This window comes from Emydura macquarii, unplaced genomic scaffold (assembly GCF_026122565.2).
Source record: "Emydura macquarii macquarii isolate MOO-44397 ecotype Brisbane River unplaced genomic scaffold, CSIRO-AGI_Emac_v2 contig_2205, whole genome shotgun sequence".
NCBI classification, from domain to species: Eukaryota; Metazoa; Chordata; order Testudines; family Chelidae; genus Emydura; species Emydura macquarii.
In genome coordinates, this window is record NW_027132342.1 from 14,698,207 (window position 1) to 14,717,807 (window position 19,601).

The 19,601-nt window shown below is 45.4% G+C and overlaps 1 long non-coding RNA gene across 1 annotated transcript; it reads left to right on the forward strand.

Annotated features, from left to right (window-relative positions):
• Positions 1-3,109: 3,109 nt before the first annotated feature.
• Positions 3,110-12,278, forward strand: LOC137160442 (uncharacterized). The gene is made up of 3 exons (XR_010921883.1): positions 3,110-3,207; positions 11,027-11,095; positions 11,759-12,278. It is a non-coding gene; the product is annotated as an uncharacterized lncRNA (long non-coding RNA).
• Positions 12,279-19,601: the final 7,323 nt, after the last annotated feature.

The window sequence follows — 19,601 nt, forward strand, 5'->3', positions numbered from 1 at the left end:
TTGCAAAATGAATTAATCCAGAGGTAGGTATGTGTCTGTAGCTGAACAGGAACAAAGACAATATGATTTCCCAGGCCACCGCCTTATATACCCCCTGCCCTGGCCATACTGTCTTGTGGAATTTTACAGGAACTAAAATGGGGTCCAGAGTCACATGGGCCAGTCCTGGTGCCACATCAGGTATGCCGCCTGTGGAATTTCACAGGAACCAAAATGGAGTCCAGAGTCACATGGGCCAGTTCTGGTGACTCATTAGATGATGTTGGCTTCTTCCCCTGGGCCCACTTGCACCTGGGAATGTCTTAATGGGCCATTAAGCAGGCTATTGTTTTGTAGCCATCCTGTCTGGGGTGTGTCCCAGCCAGCACAATTTGAAATACAGATATCTCAAATATAGCCATAACTTCCGTTTCACATATAACACATGAACATAAACATTATTATCTTACTTAGCACATCATAGCCTTTCTAACAGTACCTGACATGGCATATCCCACATGGATTATAATGATTTTGACATATTGATGTCAAACCTTATAACAAATGCCCCCCACCCCACCCCATCATCCAACCAACGTGACACTCCCAACACGAGATTGGTGTAGAAGGGAGTAATCAGACCTCCTGAATACACCTCAAGGGCCCCCCTCATTCAGCCAGCGTGACACATAGCCATAAATTTACAATACAAATATGACACATACACATAAACAATATCATCTTACTTACAAAATTATATCCTTTCTAACAGTACCTGCCATGGCATAGCTCATATGAATTATTGTAATTTTGAAATATTGATGTTAAATAATATCACAAATGGTCCCCCTAGTCCAGACAGTGTCACACCCAGTTTGAGACATCTGTTGATTTTCAAAGGTGCTGAGCGCCTGCAAGTCCAACTGAAATCAAAGAGAGCTGTGGGTGCTCAGCACCTCCAAAAATCAACAGGTGTCTCAAGTTGGGCATCCAAAAATGGAGGCATCAAAAATCAGCAGCCACTTTTGAAAATATTGGCCTTAGTGGCTCTCTGCAATACCCTCCTGGATTTTGGGATTGCTAGACCAGGGCAGATTCAGTTTGCTCCTTAGCTGACTCTCGGGTAGTTCTATAAGATGCAGCCAGTTGGATCCTGAGTGTGGGAGTGGAGATGTTTCTAGCCCATCACTGAAAGCAAAGCAGTGAGTGCAGAGGGGCGAGGGAGGGATTTTCTTCTCTACAGCCCCTTTGTACTGCTGCAGAGAGTAACAACACTGGTAGAGCCCTGCATCCAGATAGGAGAAAAATTCCCCCTTCCCCCATGCACACAGGTTTGGGCAAGGCAGTCTACATTGTCCTAAAAGGCCCTGCTGCAAGCACCTCTATAAGGTTAGTGTTGGGGGCAAGGAAGGGGCTGCACTGGCTTCTACAGCAGCCTGGAACCAGGAGGGCACAAAAGTATCTTAAAGTCCTCTTAGCTCCTTCTCCCTGGGCTGGGCGAATTCTCATCTTGGGTCATTTCTTAGCGTTCTGCCAAAGAGTGACATTTTCAAAAGCAAACTAATTGATGGAGGAGCCTTCAATCCCACTGACTTTCCATGAGGCTTAGGCTCCTAGGCCACGTATCTGCTTTTGAAAATGTTCCCCAAATTATCCAACTGGAGAGAGGGAATTAGAGGTCTGATGTTTATTAAAGAGAAACGTTGCTTTGGATGGCATTCCTGTTCAAAGGAAGGCTGAAACAATAAGTGGTTTTCCAGGAGAGGTGTTTACGATGAGATGTGACTGAGCAAGGTCTTTAGTTACACTTGATTAAATTTAGAAAATAGGGACATTTGATTTCTGCTCAAACAGTGGAGCAAAGGAATGTACTCCTGGGGACTGCATTGACACGAGGACAAAGGTTGTTTGCTGTTTTCCCAGGTAACATCTTTTCATGAATCAGGGATTAAAGTCAGAAGCACTTCAGGGGCTCACAGTTTGGGTCCACCTCCATGCCCTCTCTTGGGCACGGAGAGCTCAGCTACCCAGCCCTCTACCTCCTCCCGCCTCGTCGTTGGCTGGTGAAAAGAGAATCTGAAGCAAGGGCCGCAGGAGAGGCTGGTTGGTGTCTCACTGGGGACATTCCTGGGGCTCCGAGCCTTGCTGTCAGTAGGTGGAGCAGCACTAGCACCAGACCTGATGGGAGAATTATCCAAACTGGGAGTCTCCAAGCAGCCTCCTTTCTTCTACAAGAAGATCTGTCCCCACTGCTGGTTCCTTCCTCCCTTATGGAGGGGCAGAACAGGAAAGAGGAGAGTTTGCCACGTCTAGACCTCCCTCCTCTTCTGGGGAAAAACTTGCCCTTTCCCCTCACCAGAATCAAGGAAAAACAAAATGGCTGTCAGTCCCCTGTCCCCTCTTGGCACTCCATCATGGAGTTGTGGGCAGACAAATTTAATGCCCTTACACAACTGCACACTCAGCAGGCACACCCGTGCACAGGACATTGATTCCCTTATTAGCTCTGTTTTCTTCAACATGCCATGTCCCATCTGACAAGATAATGAAAGATCACTTCACTACATGATGCCAACATACACACCAGAATGGGGAAGGTCCTCCTCCTACTTTGGTCTTGTTTAACCACTGAAGGACCAGTAGTTTGAGTTAGTAGTCTCAGAAAGACCTGTGTGTTGGCATCCTCCAAGGTAGAGATGCTAAACAGATAACCCGAGAGACTCTTCTGCTTAGACATCACCCCAACTGGCTAGATGAGTGAAGCCAGTGACCTCACAGAGGTCATGACATCATACAACAGTTTAAAGCTGCTGAGCTAGTGATCAGCAAACCAGAGGGCAAACCAGAGGTCTTTGGTCAGTGAGTTTATAGGGACCTGTTCCTTGACATCAGATCAGCAAGATGTTGAGACAGGAACTTAAAAGAGGCCTATGCATATAATTCCAGCACGGTAGGGATTCTTAGTCAGTAACCTCGCTGTGATGGGGTATATTACTTATCTGGGTCCCAGGAGGGGCAGGGAATGACAACTTAGAAAGCTTCAGGGCTCCAGGCAGGAAAGCAAGGGTTAACCAGCAGGCTCACAAAACAGCTAGAGTCCATTTGCCTCTCAGGAAGTCGGCCTGAGACACATAAAAGGAGTGCAAGCCAGCATTAAGGAGCCAGCACACGTGGAGCAATCACTGGAGACTGTCTGCTCATCACAGAGGCATCCCCACCAACTTTGGAGTAAGTCTGTTTTGCTTTAAAGGGGTATTTGTTTGAGTCTGTTTTAAAAGCATCACTTTCTCACTGTGCTCTGAAGGGGACCAGGATCCAAAGTCTGTTTGTTTTCAGGCCATCTGAAGGCTTTCCCTCAGTCCCATGAGGATAGGAAGGAAGACCAAAGATGTGACTGGAAGTAGTCTTAGGAATGCAGGAGAGTTTGGGTAGCAAACCCAGACCAATTCCTTGAGTTCAGAGCCTGGGCCCTGAATTCCAGAGGGCAGGCTGGGTTAAAGTTCCTTTTTTCATTGGCAGTGACAGACTCCTGGGAGACTACTTTGTGCCACTCTCAAAGACCCTCACATCATCTCAGGCCTCTGGCTCAGTAGCTGACAAAAGCCTGGGCCTTCCCTGTTAATCAGCAAGCTGTAAGTGGTAAGCCAATGAGCTCACAATAGAGGTGCTGAGCAGTGGTTAAAGTAAAGAGGAGCATGGGAGAATATGCTTCTCCTCTCCTCCTCCTGGCTAGGGGGAAGCGCAGCTCTCCCACCTCCTGCCTTTTCACAAGTAGGTGCAATAGGGACTTAGGCAGGAGAATCAGAAGTAGGAGTAACAGCAGGAGCTTTTGCCTGCCGGGAATTTCTGGGCCTCCAAGGATTTCTGCCAGCAGATGGAGCAACACCAGGCTCTAATGAGCAGAGAAGAAGTGCCCAGGCTGAGAGTTCCCTACCTGTCCCTTTTTTCATACAGGACAGGAGGATCTGTTCCCCTGCTGGTTCCCCATCTCCTCTGGGGGGCAGAGAGGGAAAGAGCCAGAGCCTCCTGCTTCCAGCTCTCCATCCTCTTCAGGGCTAAAGGAGGCTGTGTCACTGGCTTCCCCACCCCTAGCCAGAATCCAGGGGAAAAGATGCGTGTGAGAGGGAGTACATTTTGATTTGGTGACCTATTTTAAAAGGAAAGCTTTTCTTAAAATGAATGTCACTAAGGCTTTCTCCTCTGTCTAGCCTGGTATTTTGGGTAGATCTTAGGAGAAAACTGACACTGCTGCCAACCAGGGACATAGGATGGGAAGGGACCCCTCTGTCCTGTCCCCTGCTATTGTAGGCAACACCGGCGTATAATCCAGTTCATAAATGTATCAAGTTCCATCTTAAAACTAGGTCGGTTGTTTGCCCCCATTCCTCCTCCTGGAAGGCTGTTCCAGAGCATCATTCCTCTGAGAAGGAAAGGAAAGTCTACATCATCTTTTTGTCTCTCATCTAACCAGCTAATGGCTACTCCTCTTCCATGCTGTGATGGAATTAGAGGAAGCAAATGTTCCTGACAGGCAAACAGTGCTTTTGCTGCTTTCTACAGCAATATTTGCAGCCACAATGTGACAGGCACTTAGCTAAGATGAGGCAGAATGGACTTCAGTGCTCTTCTGAAGTGTCATCAGCTCTTCAGAGATAAAGGTAGGATGGGGGAGTCCTATCCAGCCAAGTTTTTGGAGGTGTGTGTTGGGGTGGTGGCTGGCAAATAGAAAGGAAAAGAGAGACAGCAATTTTAACAGCACCAGCTTTCTGACCTTAGCCATGCTTCTAAAGACCAAGGGCCTGATTCCCACTTACACAGCTCTGCCAGCTTGGTGTAAAGAGCCTTAGGGTAAATGAAAGTCTAGGTCCAAAATATCAGCTTCATTCATCTATTGCATCAAAAAGACTTGGTGTAAAACAGCAATAAATTAGTGCCTCTCCCCTGCTGAGATAATTCAAGGGATCTTTCCTTCCGCAGCAGGGACCAATTTTCCTGTTGATTACATATTGTGATTAATATAGGGAAATTTCTTCATTAAAATGTCAGTGAATTAGGCTTTTCTTGCGGTAACTTGCCCTGTTTTTTTCTGTCCATTTTTTCAGTGATAAGCACGGTATGAATAGGTCAGATCTATCTAGTGGGTCTTCAGGTATCCACTTCTAAATTGAGTGAGGCTTGTCAATCATAGCAATACTAATCTCCTCCTTACCTCCCACACCATTGATTAGTGTCACTCATGAGCAAGCAGGGAGAGTGAGCGGAGGCAGGTTCTGCCAGCAATAAGCGACTTGCTGAAAATCAAATCCATACAATGCAGCCTGCGCATCATACCTTGTAGGTGGAAGAAAGAGGGGGAAGGGAGAAATATTTTCCACTTGATGGCTACGTGGCTTCTTATTGCTTGGAACAGGTGTAGTATACAGAGCTGGGGGAGAAAAATGGTTGACTTTTTGGAAATGTTGCATAATGTCTTAGTGATTGTACTGAGGTTGTACTGGACAACTGTGCACCTTGGGGGCATTTATGAGGCAGAAGACCATAAGCTAAATACCTGCAAGATCCCTTTGCCCCAATAAGTGAACATATCCTGTGGCCCCACGTGGCAGGAGATGGAAGAGGTTTTACAGTACAATGTAGAGGCGGGAGAGTATTGTCTTATCATGGCTGCATGTTGACAGCAGCATCTTCTGCACAGGGCTTTTGGAGGCAATCACTCCTGGCAAGGGCTGGTCCTGGGGAGAGGGACATCTGGTAACTAGATGTGATTCTGAGCTGCAAACCTCAGATCTAGACCTTTCCAAAGTTTGGGAGTGACTGGATCAAGAGTTTTGGTCTGGGCCCTCTATTTTAGGTTCCCAGTTGAAATCTGGCAGAAGATGAAAACTCTGAGTGGGAAGATCCGCAGTTTCCAGTTCAAATCTGGGTGAGACAGAATCAGAACCATTGCTTGGTGGTTAGATCAGTGGACTTGGAGGCAGGTCTTCTGGGTTCTATCCCACAGTCTGCCACTGGCTCCGTGTGAATTTGGGCAAGTGACTCTGCCTCAGCTTCCCAGTCTGCAAAATTAGACTATAAATATCTACCTCAGAGGGGTGTTATGAGGCCTGGGAATGTTTACAAAGTGCTTTGAGATCCTCCGATGAAGGGCAGAGCATTATGGTTATTTCTCATGGTACAGGTATGTCACTAAATAACTGTTGTTATGACTGAAGTGGAAATGGGGGTCTCCAGGGAAATGTCTGTGAGGGGAAAACAGATCCCTAACACATGTGCTTTCAATGGGAGATAGGTGCCATTTGTGCCTTTGGACAATCTCCCCCCTACATAGATGTGGCTTCATTCATGAAAAAGAAAAGGCTGCATTCGCTCTTTGTCCGACCAACTCTTCTTTGATTTCAAAGCATTTGGGGATGTGGTCCTGCTCGGTGCTGAGCTCTTCACCATCCCCATGGATTGCAACAGGAGCTGAAGGAGTTCACCATTTTGTAAGACCAGGCCGTTAAGTGAGAGGCAAAGCCCTGTCATTTCAGTCTTGTGCAGAGCTGCACTCACACCTGAACGCTCCATATTGCTCCTAGCCCCCCTTCTAAATCTGTGACTGATTCCTTTCAGGGAAGGTGAAGGGACTAATGGACCCCAGGTGCAGCACATATATAATATGCTTAGTTTAACAATACTGACATTCTACCCTTTTTACTGAAAAAATGTACAACAAAAAGACACCCCTTTGTTCAAATCCCTTCTTAAAACTCTCCTTTGCCATGATACCTACAAAAAATACCCCTTGACAATGGTTAGGCAGCTGGTGTGCTGAGGCCTTGGCTCATCATACTGACCACTATTGTCTCATTGTTTTCATGTATTCCCCCGTCTCTTGGTCTGTAACCACCTCTTGTGTCTTGTATGTTACTTTGATTGTAAGCTCCTTGGATACAAGGACTACCTTTAGTTCTGTGTTTGTACAGCACCTAGCACAATGGGGTCTGGGTCCATGACTAGGGATGCTGGGTGCTATGGCAATACAAATAATTAATACTACTAATAAATATAAGAACAACCATACTGGGTTAGATCAATGGTCCATCTAGTCAGTATTCTGTCTTCCAACAGTGGCCAGTGCCTGATGCTTCAGAGGGAATTAATGGAACAGGGCAATTATCGAGTGATCTGTCCCCTGTTGTTCTGACAGTCAGATGTTCAAGGATACCCAGGGCATGGGGTTGCATCCCTGATCATTTTTGCTAATAGCCATTGATAGATCTATCGTCCATGAATTTATCTAATTCTTTTTTGAACCTGGTTATGCTTTTGGTCTTCACAACAAGTTCCACAGGTTGACTGTGTGTTATGTGAAGAAGTACTTCCTTATGTTCGTTTTAAACTTGCTGCCTATCAATTTCATTGGGTGACCCTTGTTTCCTGTGTTATGAGAAGGGGGTAAATAACACTTTCACTTTCTCCACACCATTCATGGATTTTATAGACCTCTGTCATATCCCCCCTCAGTTGTCTCTTTTCTAAGCTGAACTGTCCCAGTCTTATTAATTTCTCTTCATATGAAAGCTGTTGCATACCCCTAATCATTTGTGTTGCTTTTCTCTGTACTTTTTCCAGTTATAATATATCTTTTCTGAGGTGGAGAGACAAGAATTGCATGCAGTCTCCAAGGTGTGGGTGTACCATGGATTTATACAGTAGCATTATGATATGTTCTGTTTTATTATCTATCCCTTTCCTAATGGTTCCTAACATTATATTAGCTTTTTTGACTGCACATTGAGTGGATGTTTCCAGAGAATTATCTACAATGAATCCAAGATCTCTTTCTTGAGTGGTAACAGCTAATTTAGTCCCCATCAATTTAGATGTATAGTTGGGATTATTTTTTTCTAGTGCACATTACTTTCCACTTATCAGTACTGATTTTCATCTGTCATTTTGTTGCCCAATTTCCCACTTTAGTGAGATCCCTTTGTAACTCTTCACAGTCATCTTTGGACTTAACTATCTAAAGTCATTTCATATTGTCTGCAAATTTTGCCATCTCACTATCCACCCTTTTTTCCAGATTGTTTATGAATATGTAGAACAGCATAGGTTGCAATACAGATCCTTGGGGAAGCCTGCTATTTACTTTTGTCCATTGTGAGAATGGACCATTTATTTCTACCCTTTGTTTCCTGTCTTTTAATCAGTTACTGAACCATGAGAGAACCTTTCCTCTTGGAAGCTAATATCAGATGATGTATTACCAAGTATTCAAACAAGGCCAAATTCTGCTCCCCTGATATCAATGACAAAACTCCTACAGAGTAGGACTGGGTCCAGTTCAAAGCTATTTTAGGTCTCTTTTTGTTGATAATCATACATATTAACTGAAATGTTCATTTTTTCAAATGTTATCTGGTAAAAGTCATAAATCAGGATTACATATAAAAAAAATTACTACATCTAGAAGTGTATGCCAAATTAAGGGGAAAATGTTTCCAACTCTTGTCTCTTGCACATAATTTTTTTTTTAACTGTCTTTTAATGCCAGTCAATTTTTTGCTGGTTTATTTTTAATAGAATCAATAAACTCGTACACAACAAATGCCCCTGCTTAATAAGAATTGTCCCTGCTTTTTTTTCATAGCAAAACAACTATCCTTTTTCTACTCTGTCCCTTCCCAAAATTCCTCCCAGGCCAGTACCATTCAATGGAGTTTAAGACCTGTCTTTAATGGAAGTTTAGAGGATTAGAACTTCTCTCTTTTAGTGAGCTTTCATATGCTGACAAGCGTGATAAACACAGTGATTTCAAGGTGAGATGGAACCATTATAATAATCTATTCTAACCTCACTGATAACACAGGCCTTAGAATTTCAGCCCGTAATTTGTGTCAAGCCAATAACCCATGCTGGAGTTAGTACATATCTCTAGTTGATAGCTGGCAACCAAGATCCTTCCTTCCATCCTGTGGTGTTAGCCCAATAAATATGAATTGCACTGTACAGACAGGAAGGCACAAACCTTTCCTCAAGAATAATAAATAGATCTGCAGAGATGTATAGGAGGGCAAGAGGGGAGACAACAGACAATGTGAAATAAGGAAAGCTGTTCTTGGGAGAGTAATCTATGAAGAATTGAGATTGTTCTATATGTTTTGGTTCCATGTCTGTTTTCTATTTTTGTTTGGTTGTAATATTGGTGTGGTGATTTGGGGAAGCTGTACAATTTCTGAACTCTGTGAAATTATGAACTCTTCATCTGTATGTGTGTCAGACTGCAGAATCCATTTTGGATGTGGGGTTCTTTACCTACTCTGTTGCCTCACCCCAGGTTGGACTGAAATTCCAACAAAGTAGTGATACAAGGCTGACAACTGAAGGCTGTTAAATGAGGATGGCTGACCACTGAAATAAACTAACTCTAAACAATAGCCTGGCTCCCAAGCCTCTTACTGGGGAGAAGTCACCTGGCAAGGAAGTCACCTGGTAAGGGCCTGTGGTCACTTGAGTAGGCTGAATGGATGATCAAGGAGTCACCTGACAGAGGGACTAGAAGACTATAAAGAGCAGGAGCTGATTGGCTTTCTCTTTTGACCATTTTTCATTAGCATAAGATCAGAGGAGCTGCTGCAGGAGCCAGATGAGACAAGGAGGGGACCTCTGCCTACAGATAGGCCTCCCAAGGGAAGGGTTAGCTAGAGTGAGAGGAATTGTGGAGGAAGGGGATATTTATTTTGTTATTTTGTGTAATTTTCACGCTGTTAAAGAGCAAGTCCATTGTGTAACTGGGCAAAGTGCTTGTGTATCATACACTGCATCTACCGTGTGCCCCTGAGAGAATAAAGCAGTAACCCAGAAGGCCCACACCTTTGGTGGAATTCTGGTGGAGGGTGTGTTTAAGATGGGGGAGCCTGCAGGGTCAGTACTGATAATGGGGCTGGGCAGGGGACTGCAAGGTCATGGCTCTCAGGAGGGAGTGTTAAAGAGAGGGTCTGTGCTCCGAGTATGCACCTAGGGACCCCAAGTCTGAGACAGAGCCTACACACAGAGATCCAGAGGTTTGGATTTCTCCACAGCCGTTTGGTGGGTGGCCCGCAAGAGGGAGCCTGACCAGATCTGTGACAGTTGAGTTATTTGTTTTAATTAAAGATGTGGTCAGATGGGAGTGAGGTTACGGATAATGCCAGGGTAGCTGTCAGGGATTGAAAGAGAGCCGAGAGTATCGAGTAAAGACTAGTGGGGACAGAGCATAGGGAATGACAGGGGAAATAGGAGGAGACCAGTTTGAGATGTTAGCAGAGGCCGAGCTTTAGAGAGAGACTCTGATCTCATTTGGGTTGTGTAAATGTAGATTGGTGCCATCATTGACCTCAGTGGCGTTGCACTGGATTTACACCTATGTAAGTGAGAGGGTAGTCTGGTTTGCATCATTTAAATATGAATACTCTACACCCAATGAGCAGCTGAAAATGCTTGCTGGGCTTTTGAGTTGTTAGTGACACAGCTCTGCAAATGTTGATAAAGAGAAAAGATTATATATCCTCTCGTGATTGGCTGGAGAAGAGTCAATGGTGTGTGTGTGTGTGTGTGTGTGTCTGTCTGTCTGACAGAGAGGAGTGGGGATTTTAGGCGGAGGAGGGGCAGTTCTTTCCTCACTGTGTTTACTGCCAAAACAGATTTTCTCACATTCCTCCACAGCAGCTGGGGAGCAGGACATGCAAAGTCAAGTTTCTCAGCAGCTTCTTGCCCCAATCCAGAGAGTATCTGTTAAATGTCCCCCCCAAGGGGCTGGTTAACGTTCCCTCAGGAAAGATCTGTTGGGGTGGGATGGTGTAACACTAGCTTCCTAGTCACCTACATGCACTACTCTTCTTTTTTCTAAGTGCCCAGCTGGTGTTATGTGAGGCACAATGATGCCATCTTGTGGCCAGTCACAAAGTGCCAGGTCTTGAGTCCCTACAGACTTGACAGCAGATGTTGTCCCTTCCACCTGGAATAATAAATCTCTTTAACCCTCAAGCCCTCAGTCTGGTAGGTAATTATTCCCATTTTACAGCTGGGGAAATTGAGGCACGCAGAAGCAGGACGTCAAGTACATTCCAGAATTTCTGACTTTCAGAGGCATGTAAGTTCATTCTATAATTTGAGTACAGCCCCTGTGAGGAGGGAAAGAACTTGATGTAAATTGAAAGGCACCCAGTTGATCTAAGCCCCATAGGAGGGAAGGAAGAATCTGACATAGATTTCTGAGCTTCACTGGAATGGACTCTGGGGTAGAACGCTTGAGCGGAAGAGACGAAACTAAAAGTAAGTGTCTATATCTATGGACTCAATTGTTCTCTGGGAGCAGAAGCCTCTGGGACAAACTGGAACTTAAGTTTTTGTTTTTTTTGGGGGGAGGAAGGGGGCAAAATGTTTACCACTGCTTACCTCAGTTTAAAAAAAAATCCCCCAAACCATGTAGTGCTAGATAAAATGTAAATAAAGTAGGCAATCCCTATGCCCACTGCCGAAAGATGCATCAGCCCCCATGTGTGAGTTGGCTTTATGATACTCTGACCCACCAGGCAGTGGCTATACAAATACAGAGCCTATGAGTCAGGAAGAAGGCTGGTCTGTGCATGGGGAACTGCATTTCTATTTCTGAACCCGAACTTGGCTTTCAGTTGCCAGGGATTTGTCCCTCCCACCCCATGAAGCACTAACCATCACTGTGACAGTTTGAGGGTTATGTCAGCGTCCACCCGAAAACTCCATTTTGTTTCATGAAAGTCATCTTGCATTGTAGCCTCCATCTTGGGTTAAGACCTGAAGATGGTGTTTAAAACCAGGCAATTCTGGACACAGAGCACTAGAAAGTGAACGCTGAAAGAGCCATCAAGAGCCGTCAACTGTGATGTCTCTCTCCTGCTGGGACACTGGGCTAGCTGCCAGGAAGGCCACTGACTTTGAATGGACTCTTGCCCCAGAAACCTGTCTGGGGAGACAGGCAGGCTGGAATCCTCTGGTCTGAGCAGATGGCTCGGAGACCTGCAGTTTCTCTGCTTGCCCATCTGACCTAGTGGGGCAGAGACTAGTCAGAAAGGTAGCTGCTCTCTAAGCCAAGGAAGCCTTTTCATCCCCAGAAACAGAAGTCTCAGCTGGAGGCATTGGAAACGGGAGGGAATGTGCTTCCACTGAAGAACCTGGGCTAAACTCAGGGACTCAGGAGTTCATTGTTTTCCATAGATCTGTAATTCTCTTAAATGCCTTTTTAAGAGTAAAGAGGGGTAGGTGTGAGAGAGAAATTTTTTTGCTAAGCTTGGATGTCCTTCTTTTGCTGCCATGTTGTTCCTGATGGGGTTAATTATTAAAAGAAAACACACAACCCAGCACTCACTGGGCTAGGTGGATGCTGGACTGCAGGGTCCCACTGCCCAAGAAAGGTAACAGACACAGGGGTCTTCACCTGGAAGTGTTCCTCAGAGACCCAGAGCTAGGAACCAGTCACTACCCTGATGTAGAGATCCCATCGCAACAACCTCGAGTCCATTCACAGAGCAGGGCAGGGGCTCGGTTGTGACCATCTCATCTCATCTGAACAGCATCAAACTGCCGTGGCTGGAGAGATGCTTTCAGTTCCCAAGGGCTTGTCCCTCCCAGGCTGGCCCCATAGATTTCACGCTGTCACAGCTGAGCCAAACAGCATAAAACTGTCCGAGCCAGAGAAAGGCACATTGACAATAAACAGAAAATAACCACCACCCTTGGGAGTCAGAGCCACTTAACTCCAATGGTAGCTGCCAAAGCTTCCATTGCTCTTCCAGGCCCCTCCTCCGCAGCAGCAGCAGATACAGGCCTCAGGACTAGGGGTTAAAACAGAGGGCAAGCTCCCCCTCCTTTTCAGTTCCTGGGTTTGTCAGAGCTCAGCATTCCTCAGAGCGCCTCATCTCTTCTGGCTGGTGACATGCGAACTAACCAAGCAGAGTCATCTGCCCTAGGATCAGGAGGCAATGCCTGGCTGAGGAGTTCCTGGGGCTTCCAGGCTTCATTCCTGTAGGTGGAGCAACACTAGCTCCAAGTGGGAGGTCTCCTAAAGAAAGACCTGTCCACTTGCTGGGTCTCCCTCCTCATCCCAAGCAAAGTCAAATGCAGTAGAGAAGTTTTGCATAATGACTCTCTTTTGAAAGCTGCTAAAACAGAGGAAATTGCAAAATGTATTTCAAAGTTCTCCATAGAAGGACCCTGGGGCTTTGCTATTTTTATTCCATGTGCTGTCAATCTGGCTTCAGCCTGGTCAAGTCTGAAAGATGGCATTTATAGACATGGGTCTAGAGATGATGCACTGCTCCACACACTTCACACGCACACAGATGTGTTTAGGTTTGGCTAGCTATGGGGGGCCTGTTGTGTCTTGGGACAGCAACGCTTTTTGGACATTTCTTCTCCTCTCCTTCTACATGCGCTGATGCCAGAGTTTTGGGCGTGGTTTGAAAACACCAACAGATAGGCCGAGATCCACAAAGCAACTTAAGTGTTGCAACCCCGAAAGTCCAAAGCATCTAACTTTTAGGAGCCTAGAACATCACAGGACCATCACTGCTCTCCCTATACAATGAATGGGGAGAGACCGGTGCCTTTAGGTGGTCCACAAAAGTTAGTGTATTAAGCAGGGAGCCAGCCTGTGGGAGATGCTGACCACAGGTGTGTTGTAAGCCCCACCATTCTCATGGATTTAGTCACCTGCGGTTAGGCACCTTGCAGGAATGAGGCACCTCCCTCACGGCACACAAAATGGAGATGGGTGGGGCTAAGAGTAGTGCCAGTGCCCATCTTATAATTTTAGCTAGTAGTTAGTGCACTTGCCTATGATGTAACAGCCCTAGGTTCAATGCCCACCCATCTGTCAGAGGGTGGAAAAGGATTTGAACAGGGGTCTTCTACCGCTCAGGAGAATATTTTAACCAGTGAGCTATGGGATATTTTGAGGTAGGACTCCCTCAGTTTCTTCTGTGGAAGCTGTTCCCCTGTGGATAATGATTAAGACAAACTGACGCAGGGGGACAGGCCCTGGAGTCACCCATCTCCCACGTGAATGCCCTGACCACTGGACTACAGGGTCATTTTCTTGATCTCTGGCCCAATGACTTTTTGCAGTTATTTATCTACAGTGGAACAATCATTGGTCCAGAAAGAAAGAGAGAGACTCTATAATCCCATGGTTAGGGAACCCCACTGGCTGTCTAGAGTGAGTCAGCCGTACGCCTGCCCAGAGGCAGAAACTTGGGTGGTGAAGGGAACTTTTACTCTGAAAACTTAGATGCTGAATGGTCAGTAGAAGATTTGTGGATCAAAGTGGAACCTAACCCTGGCACTTAAGTGCCTAAATTTGGGTTGGGGCACCTAAGTACCTTTGTGGTGCTGGGTCATAGTATCTAGTTTCCTCATGCTGTATGCTGTCACCCACAAGATGATGCAACATCTTTTCACCACATAAAATCAAGATGTGGGATGGCAAGCCATCAGAACCAGTGAGTGGGCCCTCCTCTTTTTGCTAGATGAATCAAGTTTAAGGCCAGAAGGGACCATTAGAAAATCTAGTCTGACCTCCTCTATAGCACAGGCCACAGAGTTTCACCCAACAACTTATTTACTGAGCCCCATAACTTATCTTCTGCTGCATCTGTCCCATGTCTGTTTAGCTGCCATTGAATTCCACTTCACCATTTATGTTCATATCCTTCCCCAATCTTATTTATGTGACGACTTTGCTGCCCCTACACCTGGACCTCCCCTCCTTATCACAGTTCACCAGGCATCAACCATTCAAGTGCTTTCTCCCAGGATGTCTGCCAGTGCAGTTGGACACCAGTATGAATGCTGACACCCATTGCCACTCAACCCTAGGAACACCCTGAACACAAAGAGGCTGGAGTTGAGGTGTACGTTGTGGTCTGATTGGTGGGCTTGCTTCAGACTGAGTGGTTAAAGCAGACTAAAGTAAGAGCTAGTCTGCTGCATTGGCTGTATGTAGTGCAGTGACATTGTCCTCTTGTGCGATGGGACGTAAGGTGGGGGAGACAATAGGCCGCTCGCTGGGAATAAACCGCTCTGAAATGATTACTGGGCCCCAAACAGGCTGACAGCCAGCAAAACACTTGTGGTGTTTGCATGCCCATTCATAGACACAGTGTGGAGCTGTGAATTGTTTTCCCAACTGCCCTCCCCACCATGCAGTACTAGGAAGGGAGAGGGCAATAAAAGAGCCATTTGGTTTCCTATGGAGACTGCCAGTGGCAAGATCTGTCCCTTTACTCCGGGAAAGAAGGGACAGCTGCAAGTGGCTTCCTTTCTCTCTGCCCCTCTATACAGACAAGGAAACCAGATCATCCTGCAGGAGAACAGGATTATCCACACTGGGAATTCTTCATGTGTTTCCTTTCTCCTCTCATGTGCTGGTGCTGGCCCATCTACTGGCAAGAATGCTTGGGGGGCCAGGAGCTCCGCATGGGAACAGGCTGAAAAGCGCGCACACAGCATGGTGAAAAATGTTGAAGCGGTGTGCCCTTGGCAGGCTTCTAAGCAGACCTTTTTTAAAAAAAAAAAAATCATGAAACCTTCTAATCAAAAATGTAAATTCAAGTACTAGCAAAATGGTTATCGACATTATGTATTGTTTAACCAAAAAATGATTGGGGGAAAAAATCCCCACATTCCTAACAATTCTGACAAAGTCACGAATGGTGAAAAGCAAAAAAAAAAAAAAAAATTGGAAATGTTGACAATTTTTCATTAAAATGCCCTTCAAGACTGGGGGGGGGAATTTTATTCAAGAACTTTACATCAGTTCAGTTCCTGATCAGGCAACAGCCCTTCTTGCTGCTCCCACTTCAGAGTCCCTCACCTGCTGAGTCGTCCCTTCAGCGGGCAGGAAAAAATGGTGCGCTGAGGGAGCTGCACGTGGAGGCATTGCTCCTTACTTACACTGCTAATTAGCATCCTACCTTGATGGGCTGATGCCAAAACACAGCCCTCTGCAAACTCACCCGTGTGTCTCCTCTTACCTGCTGCTTTATTTGAAGACACATGCCTCTGTGGAGTCAGTTATTGCTTAAGCACTCCTACCGTATTGGGCTAACATGGCATAGGCCTCTGAGCTCACTGGGTCAGTACCTCTAATTTGCTGCCTTGATGTTAAAGGGAAAGCCTTTGTGAGGTCATTGGATCAACATCTTTGGCCTTACATGAAGGCCCAGACATTTGTAAGGTTATTGGCTAAATCAATCTACCGTGCTGGGATATTGAGGCACAGTTACGTTCCTGGCTCAGCATCTCACGCTTGCTGGTTTGGTGTCGGAGGACTAGCCGCTGAGATAACGCTAGCTCAACACGCCCACCTTGTTGGGCTGATTGGCTGGGCTGCTGTCTATGTGGAGGATTCTCTGAGATTACTTTCTCCACACCTCTAGCATAGTGGGCTGACGTCAAGGAGCATGGGTCTCTCTAAAGTCCACTTGATCAGCAGGTGAGCTAGTTGGAGCAGGAAGCATTTTGATCATCCGTCGCCCCACTGGTTGTTCAGCTGGCTTCCTGCCTCTGATGTACTTAAAAAATAACAGCAATTTTTTTTTGAGTCTTTGACTAGTTGTTCTTCAAATTCTTTTTTTGGCCTTCCTAATTATATTTTTACAAGTCACTTGCCAGAGTTTCTGCTCCTTTCTCTTTTCCTCAATAGGATTTAACTTCCACTTTTTTAAAGATTGCCTTTTTGCCTATAACTGCTTCTTTTCCTTTGTTTAGCCATGTTGCCACTTTTCGGGTCCTCTTACTATATTTTTTAATTTGGGGTATACATTTAAATTGAGCTGCAATTGGCTGTAGTCTAAAAGTTCACATTAGAATCCATAGCACCTTGTGCAGAAGTTACATGCAAACCCAACTGGTATGAATGAAAAATCTATTCCTACATGTACCCCAGGCTGCTCCCTTCTCCCTGTGTTGTGTATATATAAATCTCTAGCCTGGTGAGTCCCGGAGCTTGGCGCTCTTTCATTTAGTTCTGCTTTGACCTACCTCTGATGTTCACAGCAGCTGAGACTGTTTTCTTTGCAGATCTAATTAATGCCGTCAGTGCTGGAAGGGATAATTTGATGTGGAGAGGGGAGACCTAACTTTCCCCAGCCTGCTGTTGGGTGGAAAATGACAAAGGTGGTTTCCATTTTGATGTGATTTTTTTTCCCCATCCCATTCTTCCCAGAGGGGTGAGGTTGAGCCCTCTTGACTCCAGGCTGTGAGTAGCCTGTGGAAATCAAGGGGCTTCAGGGTGTGCAGGCATGTTTCTTAACTGTGGCAAAGGCGATTTGTGAGTTTCCCTCATCATCAGGATTACTGAAAAGGGATCTCAAAACAAAGTCTTAATGAGTTTTGCTGGAACAGTGAGTTTTGGATCCAGCTTGGTTAACAAGCCAGAACAGGAAGGTGAAAATGCAGCCCAAACAAATCTCCTCTCAGAACACCACTTAGCCCAGTGTGTTTCCCCTCAGGCTCTTCTTTGGCCCTGTTGCACACTGCCTGATCCAGGACACTAATCTGAACCATGTCACAAGATGTGGGAGAGAGAAAAGAGCCAAGGGTGAACATTTTATTTGGCAGAGAGATTCCATGTGAGGAAAGGTTAAAAAGACCAGGACTTTTTGCTTTGTGAAGGAGAAGACCAAGACAGTATACTCTTCTTTGGCTGTTCATCGTACTCAACAATGACTGTGGAGGAGGGAAATTTAGCACTTGTTAGCTCAGCGTTGAGGAGCGAGTCCAGCATTTGAAATAAAGCCTCTGTGACAGTTTGGGGCGGAGACATTGGAAAGCTGCTTGATAGTATGCTGTTGAAGATGGTGCTGTTAATACGCTGCCTCTCCGGGCGTGTCAACTGCCTGGATAGAATCGTACACTACAGCTCTCCATTGACAATTATCTCTGGAAACTTCTTCCCGCTTCTCTATATTAATACTTGCTTTCTTCAAATTCCTTTTCAAAATGTCCTTATAGCGCAGCTTTTGCCCTTCTCTATCATGTTTCCCCTCCTTGAGCTCAGCATAGAGGAGACTCTTTGGGAGCCAATGATCCAGCATACAGACAACATGACCTGTCCATCTCAGCGGCGCAGCTGTTAAAAGGGCCTTAACACTGAGCATGCCAGCCCTTCTTTCTATCTCGGTGTTTGAAACTCAATCTTGTCATTTAATTCCTGTAAGTTGCCACAGATGTGTCAATTGCGGGCTTGTAAGCTTTTCGATGTGTCACGTATGTAGAGTTATTGTTTCTATAGAATTCAGAAGTGCTGTGGTGCTGACTGCACGATAGACCTGAATACGGAGCCATATGCATAATAGTGCATCTTTCTCCAGAGCCTTTCATTCCAAACCAATCCTAAAGCTTTTTATGACACTCTGTTATTTAATGATGCATCTACACTTTGAGCTGGAGATGATGTTTCTAGCTCAAGGAGCTATCCCTGCACTAACTCTGACTGAGACAAACTAAAAATGGTGTAGCCGTAGTGGCAGGATGGGACTAGCTACCTGATTACATAGCTAGTGTCATGGGCATCTACGTATTTTGTGGCCTCTAGTCCCTTGCACTGCCACTGCTGCACTAATTTTTAATGCACTAGCTCAATCAGAATTAGCATGAGTCTGTCTCCTTGAGCTGGAAATAGCACCGTTTGAAGTGTAGACATAGCTACAGACAGGGGCTCTAATTGGTCTGGTTGTCTACACTGCATCACTGTAGCAGCTGCACATTTAGATAAAAGCATCATCTCATCTACCACATAAGCGTAACCCCCTCAGGGATGATGTTGATTAACCGCATTACTGCCCAAGTCGTTCTACCCAAGAAGTGAAGAATCCTATAATGAGACAGCAATAATATAATGAATAACAAGGAGCAGGCTAATTGGTGTGCCTATTTATTAAGTCCTATGGCTCAATAACAGGAGCAATGGATTAAAAATGTATAATAAAACAGAGTACCTTATCACTAATTAAACACCAATAATGTGCCCCATTCCCAGCAAGACCCCCAGACAGACAGCTTCTGCTCTAAAGAGCTTCCCATCTAAAACAGACCTAGAGAGAATGTGCTGGAAAACCATAGGAGGAAACATATTAAGGATTTTTTTTTAATCTATGAATGTGCAAATAGTGGATATCACCAAAAAATTCTGTCGGGGGGGATTTGAATGAAGAAAGTGAGTGCGGTGGCTTCATGATTGGGACTTGGAGATCATTTCATTCACAGAGGGAGCATGGAAAAAGGCATGGGGATAAGAGTGGGAGGAGACTAACCAGTTGTTAAGTCTGCCATTGTTGGTAAACCAGAAAAGTGCAGGGAGAAGAGTTTGTAATACGTTGAGTAGGTCTGAGAAGTGGGACATGGAGGAATGAGATAAGCGCATGAATGTGAGGCTGTGCAGTTTAAACCTGAAGTGCTATGATTAACCTATGGAATTCACTGACACATGACATTACTGAAACAAAAAGCTTATAAGATTTCCTTAAGGGGTAATAAGACTAGCAGCTGAAGTGACAGTAGCCACGATAAAAGATCTCCCTATTCCCCTACAAGACGTCATAAATGGATTATCAGCTTGA